The 22,849-nt window shown below is 37.0% G+C and overlaps 1 protein-coding gene across 10 annotated transcripts in view; it reads right to left on the bottom strand.

Annotated features, from left to right (window-relative positions):
* Positions 1 to 15,694, bottom strand: part of LOC128221318 (uncharacterized) — a 73,120-nt gene extending 57,426 nt beyond the window's left edge. For 9 of the 10 annotated variants that reach the window (XM_052929860.1, XM_052929865.1, XM_052929864.1 and 6 more), the window contains exon 1: positions 15,621 to 15,694. The gene's annotated coding sequence lies outside the window, so the exon portion shown is untranslated. Of the gene's footprint in view, positions 1 to 14,589; positions 14,748 to 15,620 lie in introns of those variants that run through there. The other variant, XM_052929861.1, reaches the window with a different exon arrangement.
* Positions 15,695 to 22,849: the final 7,155 nt, after the last annotated feature.

Genomic DNA, 22,849 nt, shown 5'->3' with positions numbered 1-22,849 from the left:
TGTATTGGAATAGAAATTAAAATGTTACGAACAATTTACACGAACTTCGCGATCACCCCTCGTACATAAACGATAAGTAGATAAGATGCAAATCAAACAAGTAATATTGACAAATTGTATCAAAACTAGGCATACTGAAAGTAAGCCGTACTAATTTGCTTAAACGAGCGCAAAGGCGCAATAACACACTTGTACATGTTTTCAATACAATGGTTTAAATATCGGTTGAGCACAAATCCCATAACTTAACTAAAGGTCTAAATTATCAAACTTATCATAGTGAAAACAAATGTTTTAATACAAGTATTTCGCTTTATTCATTTAGTGAGACCAATGACTATTTGTATATGAAAATTATTTATAAAAATAATATTATCAATGTTTTACTTATTTCATACATTCTTAAATTGAAATTAATATTTTACTCCTTTCCGTGTTTATCACAAAGAACAATAACTTATATATATATACGTATAATTCCCGAAAAAAATCTAATTTATAATCGCGAACATGACGCTGTCAACAGCTCTGACTGATCCATACTTTTGTTATTGCCTTAAAACATTACTAGTCCTGTAACAATGGGACAAAAAAAATGGAATTGAACAAATTAAACGCCAAAGACATAGAAAACAAAAACAAAAAAAATCAAAACATAAACCATGAAAGAACAGAACAAAACTCCACAAACAGCAAAGTGCGTACATAATATATATATAAAAAAAACTAGGTATGTTTATTAAGGATTGTTAGGTACCGCCTTGGAACGGTCAGTAAAATGTAAATTTACTAGGTTTTTAAACCAGTTTGTGTGCACAACCTCACTCTTACCCGAACAATCCCGAATAAAAACGTTAATAGTAGACTTCGTAGAATTATGCATTCTCTTGTCAATGTATGTCTGAAGGCCTAAATATGGGCAATGTGGATCACACAATTAAAGCATATCCTTACTTGTGTTTTTTTATTGTATTGTTTACTGTATAGTACGTCAACACATCATTTATTTTTAGGCTCTTAAACCTATTTACGTCAATACTTGTTGCCAGTTTTACGTATAAATAGTAACACATTGAATACGAAAACCTAAATATAACATCTATTGGTTTTCCCACTCTGGTTTTCCTGGTGTCTGGTTTTCCATGATTACACTGACTGGTGATATAATTTCTATATTTAATATTTAGTACTGTGTACTCATTTGTACAAATCAAATACCAACGGTCCAGAATTTGAGCCTAATGGGGTGGAGGGTTAAGGGTGCTACCTCAAGAAAAGACTTGCATTATTAAGTCTAAATGGAAAATGTTACTTGAATATTAAGGAATGGGAAGGTTAGGTGTGGGGCGCCGAATGTGTCCCCACTATCTGATCCTCAAGTGAATACAGTGTCTAGTATACATTTGTATAGTAATTAAATTATTGGCAACTTCATAGAACAAAAGTGCTTGTGTTAATATTTCAATATTATAATACTGTTCAACTTATTTCTATACACCAAACAATTAGGCTTACAACACAGGTATTAAGGCCCTTATGTCAGGCATTTATTCCCATACAGCAAACCATTAGGCCTACAACATAGGCGTTAAGGCCTTTATGTAAGGCACTTATTCCCATACGGCAAACAATTAGGCCTACATCACAGACATTAAGGTCTTTATGTCAGGCATTTATTCCCATACGGCAAACAATTAGGCCTACATCACAGGCATTAAGGCCCTTATGTCAGGCATTTATTCCCATACGCCAAATAATTAGGCCCACATCACAGGCATTAAGGCCCTTATGTCAGGCATTTATTCCCATACGGCAAACAATTAGGCCTACATCAGAGGCGTACAGGCCCTTATGTCAGACATTTATTCCCATACGGCAAACAATTAGGCCTACATCACAGGCATACAGGCCCTTATGTCAGGCATTTATTTCCATACGGCAAACAATTAGGCCTACATCAAAGGCATACAGGCCCTTATGTCAGGCATTCATTCCCATACGGCAAAAAATAAGGCCTACATCACAGGCATTAAAGTCCTTATGTCAGGCATTTATTCCCATACGGCAAACAATTAGGCCTACATCACAGGCATACAGGCCCTTATGTCAGGCATTTATTCACATACGGCAAACAATAAGGCCTACATCACAGGCATTAAGGCCTTTATGTCAGGCATTTATACCATACGGCAAACAATTAGGCCTACATCACAGGCATTAAGGCCCTTATGCCAGGCATGTATTCCCATACGGCAAACAATAAGGCCTACCTCACAGGCATACTGGCCCCTATGTCAGGCATTTATTCCCATACGCCAAACAAATAGGCCTACATCACAGGCATTAAAGTCCTTATGTCAGGCATTTATTCCCATACGGCAAACAATTAGGCCTACAACACAGGCATTAAGGTCCTTACGTCAATCATTTAATCACATATGGCAAGCAATAAGACCTACATCACAGGCATAAAGGCAATTATTTCTTGCATTTTTCCCATTCGGCAAACAATCAGGCCTTTAACACAGGCATTAAGGCCCTTATGGCAGGCAATTATTCCAATATGGCAAACAATCAGGCTTACATCACAGGCATTATGGTCCTTATGTCAGGTATTTATACTATACGGCAAACAATTACGCCTACATCACAGACATTAAGGCCCTTATGTCAGGCATTTATTCCCATACGACAAACAATTAGGCCTACATCACAGGCACTAAGGCCCTTATGTCAGGCATTTATTCCCATACGGCAAACAGTTAGACCTAAATCATAGGCATTAGGGCCCTTACGTCAGGCATTTATTCCCATACGGCAAACAATTTTGCCTAAATCATAGGCATTAAGGCCCTTATGTCAGGCTTTTATTCACATACGGCAAACATTTAGGTCTACAACACAGGCATTAAGGCACTTATGTCAGGCATTTATTCCCATATGGCAAACAATTAGGACTACATCACAGGAATACAGGCCCTTATGTCCGGCATTTATTCCCATACGGCAAACAATTAGGCCCACATCACAGGCATACAGGCCCTTATGTCAGGCATTTATTCCCATACGTCAAACAATTAGACCTACATCACAGGCATTAAGGCCCTTATGTCCGGCATTTATTCACATACGGCAAACAATTAGGCCCACATCACAGGCATACAGGCCCTTATGTCAGGCATTTATTCCCATACGTCAAACAATTAGACCTACATCACAGGCATACAGGCCCTTATGTCCGGCATTTATTCCCATACGGCAAACAATTAGGCCCACATCACAGGCATACAGGCCCTTATGTCAGGCATTTATTCCCATACGTCAAACAATTAGGCCTACATCACAGGCATACAGGCCCTTATGTCAGGCATTTATTCCCATACGGCAAACAATTAGGTCTACATCACAGGCATACAGGCCCTTATGTCAGGCATTTATTCCCATACGGCAATCAATTAGGCCTCCATCACAGGCATTAAGGCCCTTATGTCAGGCATTTATTCCCATACGGCAAACAATTAGACCTACATCACAGGCATTAAGGCCCAAATGTCAGGCATTTCTAACATTCGGCAAACAATTAGGCCAACATCACAGGCATTAAGGCCCTTATGTCAGGCATGTATTCCCATACGGCAAACAATCAGGCAAACATCACAGGCATTAAGGCCCTTATGTCAGGCATTTATTTCCATACGGCAAACAATTAGGTCTACTTCTCAGGCATTAAGGCCCTTATGTCAGGCATTTATTCCCGCACGGCAAACAATTAGGTCCACATCACAGGCATACAGGCCCTTATGTCAGGTATTTATTCCCATACGTCAAACAATTAGGCCTTCATCACAGGCATAAAGGCCCATATGTCAGACATTAATTCCCATACGACAACAGTTAGGCCTACATCAAAGGTATTAAGGCCCTTATGTCAGGTATTTATACCATAGGGCAAACAATTAGGCCCACATCACAGGCATTAAGGCCCTTAAGTCAGGCATTTATTCCCATACGGTAAACAATTAGGCCTACATCACAGGCATTAAGTCCGTTATGTTAGGCAGTTATTCCCATACGGCAAACAATTAAGCCTACAACACAGACATTAAGGCCCTTATGTCAGGCATTTATTTCCATACGGCAAACAATTAGGCCTACAACACAGACATTAAGGCCCTTATGTCAGGCATTTACTTTCATACGCCAAATAATTAGGCCCACATCACAGGCATTAAGGCCCTAATGTCAGTCATTTATTAACATACGGCAAAACAATTAGGCCTCCATCACAGGCATTAATGGCCTTATGTCAGGCATTTATTTACATACGGCAAAAAATTAGGCCTACAACACAGGCATTAAGGCCCTTATGTCAGGCATATATTTACATATGGCAAACAATTAGGCCTACAACACAGGCATACAGGCCAATATGTCAGGCATTTATTCCCATACGGCAAACAATTAGACCGACAACACAGGCATTAAGGCCCTTATGTCAGGCATTTATTTACATACGGCAAACAATTAGGCCTGCAAAACAGACAATAAGGCCCTTATGTGCGGCATATATTCACATATGGCACACAATTAGACCTAAATCGTAGGCATTTAGTCTCTTATGTCGGGCATTTATACCCATACGTCAAACAATAGGGCCTACAACACAAGCGTTAAAGCTTTTATATCAGGCATATTCGTCTGGAATTATTTCGATTTTATTTCGTGTGTACGTTCCAAACAGTCCGATTATGTAAAATTACTTAATGAAGTTTACATTTGTTTTCTTATTTATGTTCCATTGTTGAATTAAAATGAAATTATAATCTGGTTTAAAATATTAGAACGTTACTTATGAGTATAATTTCAATAAATTGACTGATTCAGAAATGTTTATAACTTTTTCCTGAGGTGCCATTTGACTAAAACGCTCAGTTAAACAATATCATACGTATGTGAAAAACTACAGAAACAAGCTCAGAAGCAAATAGTGTAAACATAAACCCGGTTTAATGGCACTGGGTAAACGCCAAAGACATAGAAAACAAAAACAAAAAATATCAAAACATAAACCATGAAAGAACAGAACAAAACTCCACAAACAGCAAAGTGCGTACATAATATATATATAAAAAAACTAGGTATGTTTATTAAGGATTGTTAGGTACCGCCTTGGAACGGTCAGTAAAATGTAAATTTACTAGGTTTTTAAACCAGTTTGTGTGCACAACCTCACTCTTACCCGAACAATCCCGAATAAAAACGTTAATAGTAGACTTCGTAGAATTATGCATTCTCTTGTCAATGTATGTCTGAAGGCCTAAATATGGGCAATGTGGATCACACAATTAAAGCATATCCTTACTTGTGTTTTTTTATTGTATTGTTTACTGTATAGTACGTCAACACATCATTTATTTTTAGGCTCTTAAACCTATTTACGTCAATACTTGTTGCCAGTTTTACGTATAAATACATAAACACATTGAATACGAAAACCTAAATATAACATCTATTGGTTTTCCCACTCTGGTTTTCCTGGTGTCTGGTTTTCCATGATTACACTGACTGGTGATATAATTTCTATATTTAATATTTAGTACTGTGTACTCATTTGTACAAATCAAACACCAACGGTCCAGAATTGGAGCCTAATGGGGTGGAGGGTTAAGGGTGCTACCTCAAGAAAAGACTTGCATTATTAAGTCTAAATGGAAAATGTTACTTGAATATTAAGGAATGGGAAGGTTAGGTGTGGGGCGCCGAATGTGTCCCCACTATCTGATCCTTAAGTGAATACAGTGTCTAGTATACATTTGTATAGTAATTAAATTATTGGCAACTTCATAGAACAAAAGTGCTTGTGTTAATATTTCAATATTATAATACTGTTCAACTTATTTCTATACACCAAACAATTAGGCTTACAACACAGGTATTAAGGCCCTTATGTCAGGCATTTATTCCCATACAGCAAACCATTAGGCCTACAACATAGGCGTTAAGGCCTTTATGTAAGGCACTTATTCCCATACGGCAAACAATTAGGCCCACATCACAGACATTAAGGTCCTTATGTCAGGCATTTATTCCCATACGGCAAACAATTAGGCCTACATCACAGGCATTAAGGCCCTTATGTCAGGCATTTATTCCCATACGCCAAATAATTAGGCCCACATCACAGGCATTAAGGCCCTTATGTCAGGCATTTATTCCCATACGGCAAACAATTAGGTCTACATCAGAGGCGTACAGGCCCTTATGTCAGGCATTTATTTCCATACGGCAAACAATTAGGCCTACATCAAAGGCATACAGGCCCTTATGTCAGGCATTCATTCCCATACGGCAAAAAATAAGGCCTACATCACAGGCATACAGGCCCTTATGTCAGGCATTTATTCCCATACGGCAAACAATTAGGCCTACATCACAGGCATACAGGCCCTTATGTCAGGCATTTATTTCCATACGGCAAACAATTAGGCCTACATCAAAGGCATACAGGCCCTTATGTCAGGCATTCATTCCCATACGGCAAAAAATAAGGCCTACATCACAGGCATTAAAGTACTTATGTCAGGCATTTATTCCCATACGGCAAACAATTAGGCCTACATCACAGGCATACAGGCCCTTATGTCAGGCATTTATTCACATACGGCAAACAATAAGGCCTACATCACAGGCATTAAGGTCGTTATGTCAGGCATTTATTCACATACGGCAAACAATTAGGCCTACATCACCGGCATTAAGGCCTTTATGTCAGGCATTTATACCATACGGCACACAATTAGGCCTACATCACAGGCATTAAGGCCCTTATGCCAGGCATTTATTCCCATACGGCAAACAATAAGGCCTACCTCACAGGCATACTGGCCACTATGTCAGGCATTTATTCCCATACGGCAAACAATTAGGCCTACATCACAGGCATTAAAGTCCTAATGTCAGGCATTTATTCCCATACGGCAAACAATTAGGCCTACATCACAGGCATACAGGCCCTTATGTGTCCGGCATTGATTCCCATACGGCAAACAATTAGGCCTACAACACAGGCATTAAGGTCCTTACGTCAATCATTTAATCACATATGGCAAGCAATAAGACCTACATCACAGGCATAAAGGCAATTATTTCTTGCATTTTTCCCATACGGCAAACAATCAGGCCTTTAACACAGGCATTAAGGCCCTTATGGCAGGCAATTATTCCAATATGGCAAACAATCAGGCTTACAACACAGGAATTATGGTCCTTATGTCAGGTATTTATACTATACGGCAAACAATTACGCCTACATCACAGACATTAAGGCCCTTATGTCAGGCATTTATTCCCATACGACAAACAATTAGGCCTACATCACAGGCACTAAGGCCCTTATGTCAGGCATTTATTCCCATACGGCAAACAGTTAGACCTAAATCATAGGGATTAGGGCCCTTACGTCAGGCATTTATTCCCATACGGCAAACAATTTTGCCTAAATCATAGGCATTAAGGCCCTTATGTCAGGCATTTATTCACATACGGCAAACAATTAGGTCTACAACACAGGCATTAAGGCACTTATGTCAGGCATTTATTCCCATATGGCAAACAATTAGGACTACATCACAGGCATACAGGCCCTTATGTCAGGCATTTATTCCCATACGGCAAACAATTAGGCCCACATCACAGGCATACAGGCCCTTATGTCAGGCATTTATTCCCATACGTCAAACAATTAGACCTACATCACAGGCATTAAGGCCCTTATGTCCGGCATTTATTCACATACGGCAAACAATTAGGCCCACATCACAGGCATACAGGCCCTTATGTCAGGCATTTATTCCCATACGTCAAACAATTAGACCTACATCACAGGCATACAGGCCCTTATGTCCGGCATTTATTCCCATACGGCAAACAATTAGGCCCACATCACAGGCATACAGGCCCTTATGTCAGGCATTTATTCCCATACGTCAAACAATTAGGCCTACATCACAGGCATACAGGCCCTTATGTCAGGCATTTATTCCCATACGGCAAACAATTAGGTCTACATCACAGGCATTAAGGCCCTTATGTCAGGCATTTATTCCCATACGGCAATCAATTAGGCCTACATCACAGGCATTAAGGCCCTTATGTCAGGCATTTATTCCCATACGGCAAACAATTAGACCTACATCACAGGCATTAAGGCCCAAATGTCAGGCATTTCTAACATTCGGCAAACAATTAGGCCTACATCACAGGCATTAAGGCCCTTATGTCAGGCATGTATTCCCATACGGCAAACAATCAGGCCAACATCACAGGCATTAAGGCCCTTATGTCAGGCATTTATTTCCATACGGCAAACAATTAGGTCTACTTCTCAGGCATTAAGGCCCTTATGTCAGGCATTTATTCCCGCACGGCAAACAATTAGGTCCACATCACAGGCATACAGGCCCTTATGTCAGGTATTTATTCCCATACGTCAAACAATTAGGCCTTCATCACAGGCATAAAGGCCCATATGTCAGGCATTTATTCCCATACGACAACAGTTAGGCCTACATCAAAGGTATTAAGGCCCTTATGTCAGGTATTTATACCATAGGGCAAACAATTAGGCCCACATCACAGGCATTAAGGCCCTTAAGTCAGGCATTTATTCCCATACGGTAAACAATTAGGCCTACATCACAGGCATTAAGTCCGTTATGTTAGGCAGTTATTCCCATACGGCAAACAATTAAGCCTACAACACAGACATTAAGGCCCTTATGTCAGGCATTTATTTCCATACGGCAAACAATTAGGCCTACAACACAGACATTAAGGCCCTTATGTCAGGCATTTACTTTCATACGCCAAATAATTAGGCCCACATCACAGGCATTAAGGCCCTAATGTCAGTCATTTATTAACATACGGCAAAACAATTAGGCCTCCATCACAGGCATTAATGGCCTTATGTCAGGCATTTATTTACATACGGCAAAAAATTAGGCCTACAACACAGGCATTAAGGCCCTTATGTCAGGCATATATTTACATATGGCAAACAATTAGGCCTACAACACAGGCATACAGGCCAATATGTCAGGCATTTATTCCCATACGGCAAACAATTAGACCGACAACACAGGCATTAAGGCCCTTATGTCAGGCATTTATTTACATACGGCAAACAATTAGGCCTGCAAAACAGACAATAAGGCCCTTATGTGCGGCATATATTCATATATGGCACACAATTAGACCTAAATCGTAGGCATTTAGTCTCTTATGTCGGGCATTTATACCCATACGTCAAACAATAGGGCTTACAACACAGGCGTTAAAGCTTTTATATCAGGCATTTATTTACATATGGGAAACAATAAGGCCTACATCAAAGGCATTAACGACATTTTGTCAGGCATTTATTCCCATACGGCAAACAATTAGGCCTACATCTCGGGCAGTAAGGCCCTTATGTTAGGCATTTATTCCCATACGGCAAACAATTAGGCCTACATCACAGGCATACAGGCCCTTATGTCAGGCATTTATTCCCATGCGCCAAACAATTAGGCCTACATCACAGGCATTAAGGGCCTTATGTCAGGTAATCATTCCCATACGCCAAACAATTAGGCCTACAACAAAGACATTAAGGCCCATATATCAGGAATGTATTTACATACGGCAAACAATTTTGCCTACATCATAGCCATTAAGGCCATTTTGTCAGGCATTTTATTCCCATACGGCAAACATTTAGGCCTACAACAAAGGAATTAAGGCCCTTATGTCAGGCATTTATTCACATACGGCAAACAATTAGGCCTACAACACAGGCATTAAGTCCCTTATGTCCGGCATATATTCACATATGGCACACAATTAGAACTAAATCGCAGGTTTTAAGTCTCTTAAGTCGGGCATTTATACCCATACGTCAAACAATAGGGCCTACAACACAGGCATTAAAGCTATTATTTCAGGCATTTATTTACATATGGCAAACAATAGGGCCTACAACACAGGCATTAAAGCTATTATTTCAGGTATTTATTCCCATACGGCAAACAATTAGGCCTACATCACAGGCATTAAGGCCCATATGTCAGGCATTTATTCCCATACGGCAAACAATTAGGCCTACATCACAGGCATTAAGGCCCTTATGTCAGGCATTTATTCTCATACGCAAAACAATTAGGCCTGCATCACATTCATTAAAGGCCTTATGTCAGGTAATCATTCCTTTACGGCAAACAATTAGGCCTACAACACAGACATTAAGGCCCTTATGTCAGGAATTCATTCACATACGACTAACAATTATGCCTACATCACAGGCATTAAGTCCCTTATGTCAGGCATTTTTTCCCATGCGGCAATAATTAGGTCAACAGCAAAGGCATTAAGGTTCTTATGTCCGGCATTTATTCCCATACGGCAAACAATTAGTCGCACATCGCAGCCATTAAGGCCCTTATGTCAGGCATGTATTTACATATGGCAAACAATTAGGCCTACAACACAGGCACTAAGGCCCTTATGTCAGGCATTTATTCACATATGGCAACAAATTAGGCCTACATCACAGGCATTAAGGCCCTTATGTCCGGCATTTATTCCCATACGGCAAACATTTAGGCCTACATCATAGGCATACAGGCCCTTATGTCCGGTATTTATTCCCATACGGCAAACAATTAGGCCTACAACACAGGCATTAAGGCCCTTATGTCAGGCATTTATTCCCATATGGCAAACAATTAGGACTACATCATAGGCATACAGGCCCTTATGTCCGGCATTTATTCCCATACGGCAAACAATTAGGCCTACATCACAGGCATACAGGCCCTTATGTCAGGCATTTATTCCCATACGGCAAACAATTAGGCATACATCACAGGCATTAAGGACCTTATGTCAGACATTTATTCCCATACGACAAACAACTAGGCATACATCACAGGCATTAAGGCCCTTATGTCAGACATTTTTTACCATACAGCAAACAATTAGGCATACATCACAGGCATTAAGGCCCTTATGTCAGGCATTTATTCCCATACGGCAAACAATTAGGCCTACATCACAGGCGTACAGGCCCTTATGTCAGACATTTATTACCATACAGCAAACAATTAGGCATACATCACAGGCATTAAGGCCCTTATGTCAGGCATTTATTCCCATACGGCAAGCAATTAGGCATACATCACACGCATTAAGGCCCTTATGTCAGGCATTTATTCCCATACGGCAAACAATTAGGCCTACATCACAGGCATACAGGCCCTTATGTCAGGCATTTATTCCCATACGGCAAACGATTAGGTCTACATCATAGGCATACAGGCCCTTATGTCAGGCATTTATTCCCATACGTTAAACAATTAGGCTTTCATCACAGGCATTAAGGCCCTTATGTCAGGCATTTATTCCCATACGGCAAACAATTAGGCCTACATCACAGGCATTAAGGCCCTTATGTCAGATATTTATTCCCATACGGCAAACCATTAGGCCTACAACACAGGCATTAAGGCCCTTATGCCAGGCATTTATTCCCATACGGCAAACAATTAGGCCTACATCACAGGCATACAGGCCCTTATGTCAGGCATTTATTCCCATACGGCAAACGATTAGGTCTACATCATAGGCATACAGGCCCTTATGTCAGGCATTTATTCCCATACGTTAAACAATTAGGCTTACATCACAGGCATTAAGGCCCTTGTGTCAGGCATTTATTCCCATACGGCAAACAATTAGGCCTACATCACTGGCATTAAGGCCCTTATGTCAGATATTTATTCCCATACGGCAAACCATTAGGCCTACAACACAGGCATTAAGGCCCTTATATCAGGCATTTATTCCCATATGGCAAACAATTAGGACTACATCATAGGCATACAGGCCCTTATGTCCGGCATTTATTCCCATACGGCAAACAATTAGGCCCACATCACAGGCAAGAAGGCCCTTATGTCAGACATTTATTCCCATACGACAAACAACTAGGCCTACATCACAGGCATTAAGGCACTTATGTCAGACATTTATTCACATACGGCAAACAATTAGGCCTACATCACAGGCATTAAGGCCCTTATGTCAGACATTTATTCCCATACGACAAACAATTAGGCCCACATCACCGGCATTAAGGCCCTTATGTCAGACATTTATTCCCATACGACAAACAACTAGGCATACATCACAGGCATTAAGGCCCTTATGTCAGACATTTATTCACATACGGCAAACAATTAGGCCTACATCACAGGCATTAAGGCACTTATGTCAGGTATTTATACCCATACGGCATACATTTAGGCCTCCATCACAGGCATTAAGGCCCTTATGTCATGCATTTATTCCCATACGGTAAACAATTAGACTTAAATCACAGGGATTTATGCCCTAATGTCAGGCATTTATTCCCATACGGCAAACAATTAGACTTAAATCACAGGGATTTATGCCCTAATGTCAAACATTTATTCCCATACGGCAAACAATTAGACCTACATCACAGACATTTAGGCCCTAATGTCAAGCATTTATACCATACGGCAAACAATTAGGCCTAAATCACAGGCATTAAGGCCCTAATGTCAGGCATGTATTCCCATACGGCAAACAATCAGGCCCACATCACAGGCATTAAGGCCCTTATGTCAGTTATTTATAACATACGGCAAACAATTAGGCCTACATCACAGGCATTAAGGCCCTTATGTCAGGCATTTATTCCCATACTGCAAACAATTAGGTCTACTTCACAGGCATTAAGGCCCTTATGTCAGGCAATCATTCACATACGGCAAACAATTAGGCCTACATCACAGGCATTAAGGCCCTGATGTCCGGTATTTATTCCCATTTGGCAAACAATTAGGCCTACCTCACAGGTATTAAGGCCCTTATGTCAGGTATTTATACCATAGGGCAAACAATTAGGCCCACATCACAGGCATTAAGGCCCTTATGTCAGGCATTTATTCCCATACGGCAAACAATTAGGCCTACATCACAGGCATTAAGCCCGTTATGTTAGGCATTTATTCCCATACGGCAAACAATTAGGCCTACAACACAGACATTAAGGCCCTTATGTCAGGCATTTATTCCCATACGGCAAATAATTAGGCCTACATCACAGGCATTAAGGCCCTTATGTCAGATATTTATTCCAATACGGCAAACCATTAGGCCTACAACACAGGCATTAAGTCCCTTATGTCCGACATTTATTCCCATACGGCGAACAATTAGGCCTACATCACAGGCATACAGGCCCTTATGTCAGGTAATCATACCCATACGTTAAACAATAAGGCCTACATCACAGCCATTTAGGCTCCCATGACAGGAATCGGGCCTGAATGACAAACATTTATGCTTTAATTTCAGGCATTTTCTTCCCAACTTTTTTTTATAAAAGGATTTTTATTATTGCATCATTTCCTGTTAATGACAATTTATTCACTCGTATAACCATACTTTCGTCTGAACTAATTTTCATTTTATTTAGAGCGTCTATTTCAAACGGTTCGATTGTGTAAATGTTCTTTATGAATTATACATTATCTTTCTAATGTATGCTTAATGTTTTGAAATTATAAGCTGGTTTGAAATTTTGGTGCGTTAGTTATGCGTATAACTTCAAAAAATGTAATTTCGTTATGACCTCATTGACATTGAAGTTAGTATAATTCAGAAATTTTCATTACTGCTTTTGGACGTGTCATTTTACTGATACACTTAATATAACAATACAAGATAATGCATGTCCGAAGGCCTTAACTCGCGCAATGTGACTCAAACGATAAATGCATATCATTTCTCGAATGTTTTTACATGGTTGTGTAAAATGTTTAATAAGTCAAAAAATCATATATTTTAATGCTCGTTAACCTGTTTCAGCAAATACATGTTTACATTTTTAACGTATCCATTGATTTGTACGAATGAGTGCACGCTACTTATTACTTAATATAGAAATTATATCACCAGTCGATGTAATCATGGAAAACCAGACACCAGGAAAACCCAATACATGTAGTTATTTTTAGATTTCTAAATTCAAGATGTTACTATTCATACGTAAAATATCATAAGTTTTATCCTATAACTTTTTAATTGGTTCATAGTGCAACATGAATCCTAAAATCTGACTTAAAGTTCTGCCGCGCAAATTGCAATATGGTTGCCATGAAATTCGTATTTTGAAAAACATTATAATGTTTGGGCGTGAAATATTTGTAATGTTGTCGCAATATTATACTTTTCATTGAACTTTAAAACTCGTTGATACATCCAAATGAACCCTTAAATCTGACAAAATGTTCTGACGCGCAAAATACAATATTGTTTCCATGATAATCGTCTTTTGGGACACATGATAACTTTTTTGGCATGAAACCCGCCCCACTCCCTTTAAAACGTAATGATGAAAATAAATGAAACTAATAAAATGATTACTAAGCAACTAGATTAAATGCAAATCAAATATTGTAATATGACAAAATTATCCATAAAACTGTTTATAAAAATAAGCATAATGAAAGTAAGTCGTACTTATTTGAAAGACGCAGCCGCATTGTTGTTATTTTTTTAATAGAGCTGTTCCTTATATAACACGATCAGTTATCAGTGAAAATGATTCTTTCGCTGTACACGTTAGAAACGCGTTAACTAAATTATCTGTATAAGTCATCTATAACAATCATTTTCAAATCGTAAGAATTTGCATTTCATTTCCAAAATGTTACCATATTAAGGAATAATTTATTTTAACCACACGGGTATATTTAAACACAGTGCATTCCCGGGATCCCAACTAACCTTATTTTAACCCCATGCGAACATTGGAGTACACTTCAATCATGGGTTCCCAACTGTCACCTATTATAATTACTGACATAATGTAATATTTTCAATAGAGATGTTCCTTTAAATTTATAATATGCGCAGTTACACGTGAGAATGATGCGTTCCCTGTACACGCGTTAATTAAATCATTTTTTATTTCATTTATAACAATCATTTAGAAATCGTAAGAATTTGCATTTCATTTCCAAAGTGTTACCATATTAAGGAATAATTTATTTTAATCACACGGGTATATTTAAACACAGTGCATTCCCGGGATCCCAACTAACCTTATTTTAACCCCATGCGAACATTGGAGTACACTTCAATCATGGGTTCCCAACTGTCACCTATTATAATTACTGACATAATGTAATATTTTCAATAGAGATGTTCCTTTAAATTTATAATATGCGCAGTTACATGTGAGAATGATGCGTTCACTGTACACGCGTTAATTAAATCATTTTTTAATTCATTTATAACAATCATTTAGAAATCGTATGAATTTGCATTTCGTTTTCATAATGTTACCATATTAAGAAATAATTCGTGCAATAAACATCTATTATATTTACATAATTGTTTAGATAATCAATCTTTAGAAATATACATTAACACAGCAGTTGTTTGAGATTCAAACATTAAAAAGCTATTACCAAAATCCAACATCATATTAACAAATTGTTTTATTACCAAAATCCAACATCATATAAACAAATTGTTTAATTACTCACAATATTTCCTTTCCACCTCAAACGGCAGCGACGCAAATAATGATTTAAGATCTTGATTCCTACCTTAGGCTTATAATTTATGATATATCGATTGGTAAAGAAGATCAATGTCACTATTGACAGGCTTTGTTAATTGATCAGTTGATTTTGAACTGTATTGAGGTATACAATGAAAAATGATTATAATTTAGGTAACCCAATATCATTTATGTAGCATGTTAAAATTGTTCGATGCGTAAAATAAGAAATAGATTTATTGTCATTAAAAATGCCAATAATAATTTCAGGACCGATTTCATTTGTAGTATAGAACAACAACTTTAACTGCAATCGTACTATTATTATTTCGCTTAAAGCTGCGCTCTCACTGATTATTTTGTTTTACATTTTTTTTTGTTTTGGAAAAAGCATTTTTTGGCGTAAATTTCTGCAAACTAGTGATAAAAGACAGTTGAAAAATATAAGATCACAGATTTTAATAGTTCAGTTCCATGAGTTTGGGAGCTGTTTTGTGACTGAAAACGTTATTAACGGTTTAAGAAAAATGTACAAAACATCAGTTTTTAAACTTAAATAGAAAACTAGGTTTATATGCATTTTTGCATACATTGGCTCATTCCAAGACCAAAAAATAAAACAAATAATTGTCAAAACGTTCAATCTGTGAGAGTGCAGCTTTAAGACAATTGTTTCATTTTTGTTATCAGAAAGAAAAACATCTCTTTTAAAATATATTTCATGCGATTACGGATCATCATAGTTTAACATCATTACCAACGTCTCGAAAGAATGACAAAATCATTTCTCCTTTATGTACTTTAAGAACGTCACTTAAAAAACTAGGAACAATGGGATGGTTTTAGTAACGTAAGTTTATTTGAGATTTATTATACTAGTTCAAGGTTATAGCGTTAAAGACTGTTTAAGGGCAAATACAAAATTGTGTTAACGCAAAAATGCATTATCAAGTATAACGCACTTCTCATTTATGATCAAAACAAAAAGGAAAGCATTTGATAAGTGTAAAAATAAAAACATATAAAAGCAATGCTTGCACTTTTAGCCTAGCCTTTTATGGCCAGGTAGCTACTGACAGAAAATCCAATTCATAAAAGCTTTTTTTCATTTTTATACAAATCAAATATTTTTCCAACTCGTTCTGTGAGTCCTTTGAAATGATTAATTTGATAAGATTTAGTTTCGACTTCAATTTACAAAATCCTTTTTAAATGAGTATGTGTATGTAGACGTTTGGTGTTTGAGCAAAGAAGGAGTCGTCTCGGCATTATACGATATAGACGAGTGCCTCTAACCAACGGAATCCCATTTAACCTAATTATAACAATATGGATTCATTAGATGACATTTCATTCTCGGGATCCCAGCTAACCTAATAATAACTCAATGGATTCATTAAAAGACACTCCATGCCAGGGATCCCAACCGAAACCAATTTAAACTATATGCAGATTGTTTACCTACTTTATTCATGGGCTCTTAAAGTCAATACAGTGGTCTCGATTAAAGTATAAATAATGAAAGCATTGAATCGAAAACAAACTTTGTGAGCAGCCCCAGAACGTTATAAAGTTAAACGTATTTAAATAATGTTAATTGTATTTCTCATTTCGTAAGTGTCGGGTGTCCTTGAATTTATGACAAAACACGCGAGACTTGAGTTGTGTTGTTTTTTCTTGTAATGATTTTTAATTTATATATAGATGAAAATCCAAAATAAAATGTTTACGAAAGTTAACTTCTTGATATTCACCTTTCTAACTACTTACGACATTGGACATTTTAACTGAATGAGAAATATGATTGAAATCGCAATAGTTATAACATTATCGGAAGCTGGACGTTTGATTTATTACCACATATTTGAACAATGTTAAACGCAAACGCTTCTGTTTGTCGAAAGCTAAATCACGCCATTATTACCATTATTACCCTACTGACAAAATGATGGTGCAACAGAATACTTTGAGGTCAACACAATAACCAGCAGTGTTGTGTAGCCGCAGTTATAGTTTGGTATTTGATCAAGCAATGGATAAATGATAAAACTCAATGTAAACAAGTCAAGCGGATAGACTGTATGAACTAATCCCGCTTACAATTGGGATCCAACCAGTGACTAATTATAACTACATATACACTATTATTAAACACATTTTATGTAGCCGAAATATAAATATAAATATCTGCGTATTGATTATTAAGAAAAGTCAAATATCATACAAAAAGTATAAAAAGAATTGCATATCAAAATACCTTTACATTACAATTCAATTGTATTACTATTGAGTTGTTATTAACATTATACATGTATGTAACAGAACATGTGAATTTCAATGGAATATTGTCAGTTTGTTGTGTGTGCATATTGTATATCATTATATATATATATATATATATATTAACTAGTTGTTAAAATAAATAAACAGACTGTAAGTGTTTGCATTTCCAAATAGATTGTAATTGTTTCTCAAAACGTCTCCTGCTTTAATCAGAACTCACATTCGCCACAAATATTTTAGAAAACGTTTTTAACGAATCATAGCACAATGTGTTTAACGCAGTTCTTTTATTTGTACTACAAGTTCCTGTCCTGAGGTAAACAACATTCAGAGGCACATTTCTAACTGTAAAGTTATTCATCGACTGATCTGCACTGTACCATATAAATGGCTTCAATGTTGTAATTCATTGGTTTGGTGTAGAAACTGATACAAACATATTGCAAAAGACAACGGTCTTATCTTCAATCACTTCATTGGAATTTATAACATGGCTGTGCAAAATTAATATTTAAGATCGGTCGAGTCTAAAAAGGGCATAATTGTTATGCTGTTTCTAATATTAACAGTGATGGCCAATTAGGAACATTATTATTGTTTTGTTTTTGTTTTTGTTTCAAAAATGAGGTAATAATCTACGTTGATATTAATATATTTTCATAGATAATCATTATGTTCTTCTGAAGATTTGCAAATGGCATTACTTATTAGAATTCAAAGTTTTTCTTTTTTTGGTACCACATACAAATTATACGCTTAACAGCAAAGTAAACTTAATTTATGAAATAATAAGTAATACAAATGCCACGAGTTTAACATTTTATACAATACGTCTTAAAGTTCATAGCACGAAAGCAATTAATTATTTATTGTGCCCATTTAATTTAATTATTTAAGGTGCTTTACGATGAAATAGTTAATACGTAGGTAAGAAGTGAAATTTAAAATTGTTTTCTTAGGTTTGTCTAGCGTTAAGGGATCTAAATAAAGTAAAATAGGACTTATAAGTAAGAAACATGACTGGTGTACTTGTGAACTCGTTCGAACTGATTGACATTTTTGACACGTATGTGTTACCCAGATTTTTGAATTAGGTAAAAATATTTCACTTCTTTGTTAAAAGTTCGTCCGATAATGTCGAGATATTTTGAAACGTATTTTTCATTATAACAGAAGTTACGAAGATATTTGCAGTGCATTGAATTGACTTACCATTTCGTTAAAAGCTGATGTAAACTGGAAAAAAAGCTTGGTCTTAAGTCAGAGTTTTGGGCTCAGCCTCAGAAAACCTAATTTTCAAATCTTTAAACATATCTATAATATCAATAATTTTAACAAAGTCTAAGTCATAAACATAAACTCAAGCAATTTGTAGATATTTGCCCTGTTTCGTGTATATTTTTTTTACTTAGTGCATGCGATTGTTATTTCTCGTGATCCTGCCGAGAAAGTAAATGTTATAGTGCAGACTTCATGGACAATTCCAGAATATGCCAAATATTAAAAGGAGCCTCTGTTTAAAAATCGCGTGGCTAGGACCCATCATACGCCAAATTATTGACACAACACACACAAAACTAAACATACATCTATAGTTTATTGCGATACCTTGTTTGCAGGACGTTTACGTTGTTATTAAGCCAGACTGCGAATGCGGAACAAAGCTTATTCTTCCCGGATACTTCAGCTTCAGTGACACATCAATGTCAAGAAGGTGGCGTAAAAACAGTACTAAAAATCCTCTTCTAGTACGCATTTTGGGGTAGGTAAACTCATCAATTTTATTGCACAAACTCTTGCTAATTAATGTAATTAATCTATACAAACATTAAGAGGTGTATTCCATTAAACGCCGATATGTTCTCTGAAAATAACAGGACTGAATTATCAACCGCTTAAAACAAAAACTAATTTTCAAAACATATCATCTTAAGGCACGATTCCCGAGGAAAGTCGTCACTCGGTTTAACTCATTAACTTTTCAATTGAACATTTGACAGACTGAAATGTGTTTATATTTTTAAACAACAACACTGTAACATATACATATAATTTCTAATTATTCAATAACAAGTCTAATCTTTTTACATTCAGACTTAAAATGCATATTGTTCAGAGGCACAAGGCAAGGACCCAAACGACAATGAACTAAAGAGACAAACGTGTAAAAACCACAAACACCAAATACACAAACATGAACCCACTACGCTAGCAACAAAACAGTGCTACCGATAAAATAACATTGGTAAATGCACAGTTACAGCAAAATTGCGACTGCATTGCATCGTCTGAACGGTACTGGCGATAAATGCAGGGTACGGGAATGGTCCATATCCTTTGCTTCGTTTGTCTTTCGGTTCCGGTTGAGTGAGAGAACTATGTCCAATATGACCACATCGACCATTCAGCGTCTATACAGAATGATTGAAATGACTTTGAAGTGTTTAAGGTGCGGGTTGAGAAATTAAACCGTGGTTAGCATTTGTCCTCGGGCAAGATGATATTACTTTCGAATGCGATTTGTCTGTTTGTAAACAGAGGAAAATAGTTTTAAACGGACTTGCCGCCAGTCCGGGAATTAACTCTTTGACAATGTCTTGAGAGAATAATTTCACTTACCAAGGCGCTGTGCTGTTAAATTTCATAAGTAAATTTAAATAGTATGTACATTATATTAACTTTATAAATGAGTAACAAACCTCTGCAAGGGTGCAACTTGCACATTTGGAGTGACCAAAACATTGATCTTCAACCCTCTCTTGTCGAGGGTATTCTCATGTCTGTGTTCTTGTCTGCAAATGCTTCCCGCAGGTTTTCTATCATGTTTCCTAGTTTTGTAAATGGTTCCATGCTCTATTAATTAAAAACATACGATGATGATTCAAAATCATGTATAAAATAGTGACTTCTCTATGAAATAGGTTAACATATTTTTTGTGAAAGGGAAGAACATTTGATATGTCAATCAAAGTTTCAACGGAAATGATAAAGTCCAGTAGGCAAGCAGATATGTTATATTTCAATGAAACAACAAACGAAGTCATAGCCACTTGTATATTCCTTCCTGGACACCTTAGCATTGTAAACCTTGCGGGCTATGAACAAGATGAGTAGGGCTTGACATGGTATTCTCATTGGCGAAACTGTCAGTAAGTGTCTACACATAGGATGACCTAAAGGAGCAGGTAAACATTCAAGAATGAATGTTTATATCCTGGCGACAAATCTACACTAAAGAAACCTATCATGAGGATAATTTACATTAAATCTGTATCGTCATTGAAAATGTTACTAAACGATAAAATATACCCAGGCCGGGAAATCGAACCAAAGTTTCCTTGGCCTTCACCTGTCAATATTTAAAGAATCAGTGCATCATTGCTTTTATATGGGTCATTTCAAATAACACATTCAAGAAATATACTGATTGTCACATTTCAATACAATACATTATTGCCACAAATACTGAAGAATAGTGCAACATCTGTCACGGGACGTGTTTTGTTTACCGAGAAGTAGGACATAAAGTAAACAACCTGTCCATCTAGAATTCTGTCGAAAAACATCTTCTAACTTCACACAACTTAAGAGTAGTCGGGAAGGTGCTTTGCGCGTTTCTTTCTTGCTACGAACTTAAATGTGAAGGTCATGAATTGTGACCATCTTATTAGTACTGGTTCATTAATGCTGTAATATTCAACGGAATTTTGCTATTTAAAGGATTTAGTTAACATTCATAACGAGTTTCGTGAATTGTATTCGTGCTGTTTACCTCAAATGTATTTAACAATTTGAAACTACATGGACAACTGCAGTAGCGTAAGAGATTATCAAGGTCCTGTTTAAAACTACTGTTTTCCAGGCTAACAGACACTATTGCCATTGATAATGATGGAGGTTACCGCCCTGGTATGGTCATTTTCTCACTGAGGTATAACGATGATGGAGGTTACCGCCCTGGTATGGTCATGTTCTCACTTAGGGTATAACGATGATAGAGGTTACCGCCGTGGTATGGTTATGTTCTCACTGGGGGTATAACGACTGCTCAATCTAACACTTGTCCAACATCACGTAATACATGATAAAACATGTAAACCACAACCGAACATGCATCAACTTGAATGCAATGAGGTTTACAATGTAACATAGACTTATCAATTAACTGGAAATGCTCATCGACAAGATACAGGAATTAACCGCAAACGAATCGCGTCGAAGAAACATTTGTAAAGTCTCACTTGGAGATCAGTGTTATTCCACATCGATTTAATGGAAATGCCGTGTCATAGCCTAAATTGTTTTAATATTTGTTCTACCTGAACATTAAAGACTTGCAGTGTTATTTTGGAAACTTCGTATGCTAACGTTATAGCTGTAGCTTGATCAGATTCCTTTGACAGCTCTAACAATTTAAACGTCTTGATTTCTCACATTCAAATCAAAATTCAAGCGAAAGGGATATGGCGACAGTATATAAAGGTGGTAAGTTCAGTAAAAGTTCACCATAAGAGCATTCGCACTTTGTTTTCGTCTTAATATTTCGCAAAATCGGCTGCTGGTTTGTGTCTCGAAACATTTTCAACGATAATAAACTTTCTTTCTTAATTATTTGATATACATGAACTTAATTTGGGCATATACAAATACAATTCGTCGATAATTTTCCGTTCAGTTTAATGAGCATGTGTATACTCTCAAGAAATCCGTTTTAGCGTGAAACCTCCTTCACCCTGCAACGAAAAATACCACATTAAATTGAATTTTTCAAACATTGATTGCATAATGATGTTTTTAATTTTACCTTCATCAATATTTTAATCAAAAAATTATTGACCGAAACACTTTTTGAGTGTCTGTTCGTTTGATTCGGTATGAACGGATACTTCAATGATGTGCTTATACTCCTCTGTAAATTGAAGTTTAACC

This window comes from Mya arenaria, chromosome 16, assembly GCF_026914265.1.
Source record: "Mya arenaria isolate MELC-2E11 chromosome 16, ASM2691426v1".
Lineage (NCBI taxonomy): Eukaryota > Metazoa > Mollusca > Bivalvia > Myida > Myidae > Mya > Mya arenaria.
Note: the sequence above shows the minus strand (reverse complement) of the source record. Positions and strands in the feature narration are given on the sequence as shown.